Below are 8,267 nucleotides of genomic sequence, written 5' to 3'. Positions count from 1 at the left end.
TTGCTTTTGATTGGTTAGGTTTCTTTAAGGTTTTCAATTTTTTAACAATTTTTCATTTCATATTTCATATTTCATATTTGTGTTACTAATCTTGTTTTATCTTGATGATTACTTTTCTAATTTAATGATAAAATCACTTTGACATTAATTTCATAAAAATATTCTTTTTAATATGGAAATTATAAATTTATTAGATTAATTTAAATAATAAAATATTATAACTTTAAAGGTTGTGTGAACACTGATGGGACACTTGCAAATCGATTTTAAACACCAAAACAACTCAATTCTAAACATCAAAAAAACTCCAGAAGCTGGAGTTGGTGGGCTGGAGTTAGGTGATGGGCGAGACTTGCTTTTATATTACTTGTATTTTCTTGTATCTTCTTACACTATGGGCGTATGTATCTTCCCAGATTACAGGGTATGTATCTTCCCACACTTCAGGCATATGGGTGATGCCTCCAAAAATTTGAAAAACATAAATGAGACTCTTGCAAATCGATTCTAAATACCAAAACTAGTACTTCCAAACACCAAAAGCAAAAATCAATAAACTCTAAATATGATAATATAATATTTTGTAACTATTAAAGTTACTAGCTTCCAAACACCAAAAGCAAAAATCAATAAACTCTAAATATGATAATATAATATTTTGTAACTATTAAAGTTACCAAAGTTATTTTTAAATCCGTGATAAAGTTAAAGATTACTACCTAATTCCAGCGGGTTATAATGTAATCCAGATTTCCTTCCTTTATTTTATTTTAATAATAATAATTGCTTTTGATTGGTTAGGTTTCTTTAAGGTTTTCAATTTTTTAACAATTTTTCATTTCATATTTCATATTTGTGTTACTAATCTTGTTTTATCTTGATGATTACTTTTCTAATTTAATGATAAAATCACTTTGACATTAATTTCATAAAAATATTCTTTTTAATATGGAAATTATAAATTTATTAGATTAATTTAAATAATAAAATATTATAATTATAAATAAGATGGTGTGCAGTTAAGTTTTTAGGGTTCATTGTTTTGTAAATATTATATGCTCCACTCAATGTCCTTGTCAATTAAGTAAATTAGATATTATTTATTTTAAAAAACATTTTTTAGTTTTATATTTCTTTTATACGGAAATGAAAATATTATCAATTATTATAAAATATTCCACATCATAGCAAGAGTTTTGGTTTTATATATGTATAGTGATACACATGACTTACACTTTACTGCTTTTTGATTTTAATTAATAAATTAACAAAAAAAAACATGAAATGAAATTTTGTTTCATATGTATGAGCACATGGTATTAGGTAATGTTCATCTGGGTTTCAGGGAAGGATATATACGTGGAAGTTTAATTTATTAAGGAATATGTTGCTTTGGTTATTAACAAAGGGTTTAATGAAAATTGCAAGAGTATGGAATAGGTTAATTGATTTAATTTAGAAACTATAATACTATAAGTAAAAGAGATGAAAAACAAAAGAAATATGATGACAGTGTTTTTATTAGAATATAACTACAGTGTTTAAAACAAAAAAATTTATTAGAATATGAGTGAAATTGGTTTTAGCTCACTCTCCGCAACTTAATTTTGCTCAGTTGTCCGGGGATATTCATTCTCAGAGCTAGAGCTACTCCAATTAAAGTATGTTCTTTTCTCAGCAAATGTGTGAGGTTATTGAGATATTTTTTTCAATTTTACTTACAACCCATGTATGTATATACTCTATCATTGAATATCTATATATATATACACCCTCTGAAAAGTAAACCTGCCTCCATGTTTAACTTTGTATATCCTTCCAAAGATTGTTGAAAAGTTAAAAGTACATAGAGAAACCATGAACCAGAGATTACTTAAAATGTTTAAATAGAAGTTATGGATATATATATATATTTTTTAAATATTTAAATAAGTTTTTATATATAATATATTTGTACATATTGGAAGATGTAAAATAATAATAAAGGTAAAATTGTGGTGTTTAAATTTATATGAATATGTTTTCAATTCTAGAAAAAGAAAATAGATTTTTTCAAAAAAATATTAAATTTTATTAATAATATAAAATTACATTTATATATATTGGGGTGTTTTTGCTTTGTTATTAAGTTTTATAATAGCTATTTAAAAATATCTAACAATAATATATGTTATATGTTTTTAAAATTGAGTAAAAAAAAATTGAACAAAGGGATCATATTATATTATTGTTCAAAACATTGTAGTTCAAAAAATACATATAAACTGCATATATATTCTTTATAAATTTACAAAAGTTTTACAAAAATTGATTTCATTTGTGTTAACTAGAACCAAGGGCCATGCATGTACAAATTATGATGTAGATTTGCAACCACTCATGAAATTTTAATCAAAATCACAAGACACAAACCTACTCTATTGCTCAATGGAGTTCAATTCACAATTTAGAACATCAATCACAAACATGCAATGAGAAATAACACACACGCACACACACACACACAATATTTTTTCCAGGGAAAACAATCGGCTAAAAACCCCTTTGTGTGCTGGCATTAACTTGATGAATAGAGATGTATTAGAATTGCTTTGCTCAACTGAGAACAACCTGCAACTGAATAACCTATTTCCCTCCTCACTGAGAAGCTCTGGCCTAGACTTAGTCAATTTCTGCCTCTGCTTGAGCCTCTATTTCTTTGCGCATTTCCTTGAGAAATTAGGCCCCATATTATTTAGGAAATTCCTCCAAAATGATTGCGTAATTCCCAAGGTTAATCATATCACTGGGTGCAACACCTGTACATTCAAAACTAGTCTACAATTGATGTTACATTGCCTTAAAATATTCACCGTAGTCGGGGAAATCGAATTCTCGGCATGCACTAGCTATTTTGGGTTGATTGATCAATTAACTGGATGATCACTGAGTTTGACTAAAGTCCCATTGCACAACTAACCTTCCACTAGTTCCTCCAACAGTGGGAACTACTTTAACTGAAAACAACTTGAGGTAACTGACCTTGATTACCACAAATTAACAATCATACATGCTTAACTGAACTCTAACTCGTCCAACTCGAATTTACTGAGTAATGTGGGTGACACAAGCCATGTCACACAAGTTAACTACATCCAAGTTGTCTACTAATGTGGAAATTCGATTTTTTTTAATTTAATCAAGGCAAAATCAAATTGAGAATTTCTTATTGCATTTTTCAACATTCCCTCTCAGCAAGAAAGGGATTATCAACCGCCCCTATCCTGCACCTGTGGAACTCGAACTTCCCTCTTGACAAAGCCTTTGTCAAAATATCAACATTTAGTTCTTCAATCGGAATGTATTGTATCAACATTATCTGCCTCTGCACATAGTTCTATAAATGGTGATAGCGTCTATCTATATGTTTGGATCGATCGTGAAATACATGATTCTCAGAGAGCTTAACGCAACTCTAATTATCACAATTGATTACATTTGGATCCATCATCTAACTAAACAACCCAACAAGTATCTTTCTCATCTAGATCGCCTCACATGCTGCTTGACTTGCAGCCATGTATTCATCTTCTGAGAAGTTGAGCACCACAAATCTTTGCTTCCTGTTCTACCAAGAAAAAACTGTGGACCCAACACTGAAAATTCCAATTGATTTACTCTTTCGACCTAATGGACTCCTCTTTCAATCTACATCTGTGAAGCCACACAACTTCACTCCCTCTGTCTGTCGGTACCATAGTCCAAACTGGGTAGTGCCTCTGAAGTACCGTAAGACATGATTTGTTGCCTTCCAAAATAATTTGGTTGTCCTAACCATAGCTTGATTCAACTAGTTAATTGCATAGCACATATCTGGTCGTTTGTTCACAAGATACACGAGTGAACCCACTAGCTGCCAAGAAATGGTAGCATCCACTTCCTCACCTGAAGTGGCATCCTCTTTCCTTTAGTTGGTCACTAAAGGTGTCTCCATGGGTTTGCAACTCTCCATGCAGAATTTTTGTAGTGTTTCATTTGCATACTTGCCTTGAGAGGAAAACAGTTCCCTATCGCCTTGCCATACTTCCAACCTAAGGAAGTAGTACACGAGACCCATGTCCTTCATTTCAAATTCCCTTGCAATGTCCTCCTTGCAAGATCTGATCAATTGTTCATCACTAGTTAAAATAAAATCATTAACATATAAGAAAATAATAAGAAATTTATCTTTTACCAAGATGTGATAGAGGTTTTCATCCGCTTCACTTTTGGTGAAGCCCAAATCGGTGAGATAATTATCGATCCTAGTGTACCAAGCATGGGGTGATTGTTTGAAATTATACAATGCTCACTTGAGTCTGCACACATCATACTCCCAATCAAATGTCTCAAAACCTTATGGTTGATTTATGTACACCTCCTCCTCAATAACTCCATTGAGGAATGTTGTTTTTTTATCCATTTGGTGCATCTTCCACCCCATCTGTGCAAGCAGAGCAAGAATTGATCTAATGGATGAGTATCTTGCTACAAGATCAAAGGTCTCCTCATAGTCAATTCCCTCAACTTGAGAGTATCCCTTGGCCACAAATATGGCCTTATACTTGTCTATGCTTCTGTCCCCTGCATGCTTAACCTTGAAGATCCATCTCAAACTCACAACTGATTTATATGTTGGTCTTGGGACCACTTCCCAAACATTGTTCTTCACAATGGATTCATATTCCTCCACCATTATTGTTGGCTAGTTGAATTGTTTATGAATTAAACATTCAAGTACCACATTAATTGTCAACCTGGGAAAATCTTTTTATTGCAAAGGCTACTGCGTACTGTATGTACTTAACTTCTGAAAGCATTAAAAAGCTGTAGTATACGTAATCGTTATGCTCAGTTATCACAGTATAATTAAAATGGAAACAATTAACTAAGATTACAAATCTGGAAAGTAAAATGATGGATGCTCTGCTGGCAGAGGATCAGGACCCTTATCCTCCAGGTGAGGATGTTCAGCACCTGCCCCTGTACCCAGACTGCTAATACACACTGCACTCCAGTTCACCGGTGAAAGATCCTTGCACACTTTAGATGATTAACGAAACAGAGTACAAACAAAGCAGCAATAACAGAGGTAATGCTACAGAATCCAAACAGAGTATCTACAGAAAGAAAATATCACACACTTACACTCTGAACAGAAAAGCAAATGGGCGAATCTTGTGAGGAAGGTGGGCCCAGTCCCTCTCACAAGATTCCCCGAAACACAAAGGCTAAATTAGATACTCAGAACGGTCTTCTATTCATCTGCCAAAAAGATTCAATTACAAAGATGTTCAGCCTTGCTGATGTTTCCTCGGTCTTACTTACCGAATTTCCCCCACAACAAAGATGATGATCCCCTACTAATGTAGATGTCTCCTCTTTATAGAGGAGACATCTATTACAATAGATGATTATAGTTCATTCAGTTTCCCTTGTTCTACCAAAAATAAGAGTTACAGATTGTTGTTACAACAGTATAATCATACATTCCTTCTTAGGTTCTGGCTGTTACACAGCTGGTAATTGTCTTCGACCGTCTTCTTGAGATCTTCGCATTTCTTCGCCGTTTCCCCATGCTGCTCCTGATTAAACAATGATAACTGTGTTCCGCGCACTTTTAGGTGGCTGTAGATGATGCAGCGTCAGCGTTCCTTGGATAGTTGTCGGCTGCTGTCCAGCTATTGCAAAATAACCTGCTTTAAAAGGATAGTTGCTGTTACTAACTGTAGCAACTTCGTAGTTGCTGCTTCTGGTGTTGCAGCAACTGCGTAGTTGCTGTTTCTGGTGTTACAGCAACTATAGATTATAATTCCTGCAGGCTTAAGACAATTACTTGACAATTTAATCAGCTTTTCAAAATAAATACAAAGATACTCGTGAGTATGCGATGAACAATTAAACATATAGATATGCGGGAAGTTATCTCGTACCTTGGGGTGATTAAGTCATTATGCGGTCAAGGCTTACAACTTATGACTCAAAAAGATAATATTATTGGCAAAAGTATATGGTCAAAATAGGTCAATTCTGGGTCCTAACATCCCCCCCAACTGAGGATATTGCATGTCCCCATGCAATGTTCATTCTGAATCGGAATCGGAAAACTGGGAGGAACAGTGAAGATTACTCAGGCAATAGTTATAGGCAGTAACATCAAACTTCTGTCTGAACCCGCAGTCATTTTGTATCTGTCTCCAGGCTGCTGCTTCTTCCTTGTTAGATAACCCAAACTGGCCCTTATATTGTTCGCCAGATAACCATAAAAGCGGAAATTTGAATCTGTAGCCGATCCAGTTTTCGGCACAGTGCTGCATGCAACGAATATAATGCGGTACCCTTGAGAGTGCTACCTGTAAATTAGCTGGGTTGTAAGGATGATATTCTTGCCTTTCTTTGGGACAGTTTTCCCAGAACAACTTATTTGCTTTAACAGCCAAGGGTGCCTTAGTTTTCAGATAGTGCTGGCAATCTTTTAGGACTGTTGTTTGTAGTCCCCTGATGTGATCTCTCATCTCAGAATTCTCCACCATTGCTTGATGCTGTACCAGGAAGGTAGCTGCGTTCTGTGGCTCAGCCCTAATCCATAGAAGACAATTTTGTTCATTATGTTGAGCTGAAACAAAGGCGTTCTGCCATGTGAGCTGGTTGGCCAAGAAGGAGATAAAAGCCCTCAGCTGTATATCACCCACCACAGGTAGCATATTCATATTCCTTTCTTCAGAGACAGCTTCATTATGAAGGTAAAGTTCACATAAGAGGTTTTGATCATTCTTAGGTGCTTCTGCGAATGTTCGCATGAACTGCTCTGACGTGACTACCTGATGAGGTCTTCCCTCCTTCACCGCCTTAATCTGTAAGAATGCCAGTCTTTCCCTCAAGAATGTTGCATAATTGAAGGAGGGTTGCCTAGTAGCAAGTAATCTTTGGAATAATTCGAACATCTGGGACAATCTGGCTTTTAATTCCTTGATCTCTTTATACTGGGCTCTACATTGTTCCAGTGCCTCCCAGTTCTTGTAAGCATGGTCAAACCATGTCCCCTTCTGTTGTTGGAATGCCCTACCTTGAGATTGCTCGTATTCTCTCCACCATTTCCTCTTTAATGTTTGGAAGCTATCTGTTTCTGTACATACATTCTTGACAGAGGGAGGCTCTGTTTGTGTGAAGATATCAACGAGGGTAACCTGCTCTGTTGGAATAGGCTGGAATGATCCAGCATCCTTCTCTGGCATCTCCTGCTCTTGTTGCACTGATTCGTTTTGTTCTTTGGTGGTTTGGGTGGGCCGGGGTGAATCTGAACTTTTCTCCTTATTTTCTTCCACTTCCTCCTCTTGTTTCATGACAGTCTGAGTAGGCCTGGATAAGTCTGAGTTTTCTTCATTTGCTGATTCTTGTACGACTACTTCTTCCATAGTAACTTGGGTAGGCCGGGGTGAGTCTGCATTCTCTTCTTCCTCATTTTCTATTTCTTCCTGCATGCTTTCTGAAGAACTTGCTGGTTCTTGTGTGTCAACAAGCTCTTCTCTTTGGTCCTGCACAGTCTCTGGGGAATTTGCTGATGCCAGTTCTTGTGTTTGTCCTTGTGCATTTTCTGAGGAACTTACTGGTTCTTGTGTGACAGTAAGTTCTTCAGTTTGTTCCTGTGCAGTCTCTAAGGAGCCTGTTGGTTCTTGTGTGACAACAGGTTCTTCTTTCTGTACTTCTCCTGTTGGTTCTTGTGTGACAACAGGATCTTCTTTCTGCACATCTCCTGTTGGTTCTTGTGTGACAATAGGTTGTTCTGACTGCACCTTTTCTGGAGAGCCTGTTGGTTCTTGTGTGACAACAGGTTCTTCTATTTCAGCAGAGGACCGTGGCATTTCTGTTTGCATAACAGCAGGCTCGTCTATTTCATTCATATCGGCAGAAGTTTCCTTTATTGGTTCGGCCACAACCTTATATCCTGCTTGAGCATATATCTCGCCACAATTGGCACACACATATTCCTTATTCTCGCTTCTTTCTGCCGCAGATGCCACACGTGCTAGAATATGGAGGCTGAATTCTTTTTGGTATGCTTCCCTTACCCTTACTATCTCCTCCTGGTAATCCTGAATCTGAGATTTCAGGAATTCAATTTCTTCCTGCAGTGCTAGTATAGTGGGCTGGTCTTGTGGAACGGCAGATTCCCATGGGGGCAGAGGTTGTGCTTCATGATTTTGATCAGTATTTCCCACAGGTGGTTCTTGTGTATCACCCGGGGTAGT

This window comes from Pinus tabuliformis, chromosome 5_2 (genome assembly GCF_031772625.1).
Source record: "Pinus tabuliformis cultivar Carrire ecotype Pingquan chromosome 5_2, CPIR1, whole genome shotgun sequence".
Lineage (NCBI taxonomy): Eukaryota > Viridiplantae > Streptophyta > Pinopsida > Pinales > Pinaceae > Pinus > Pinus tabuliformis.
The sequence above is the reverse complement of the archived record's forward strand: the minus strand, read 5'-3'. Positions refer to the sequence as shown.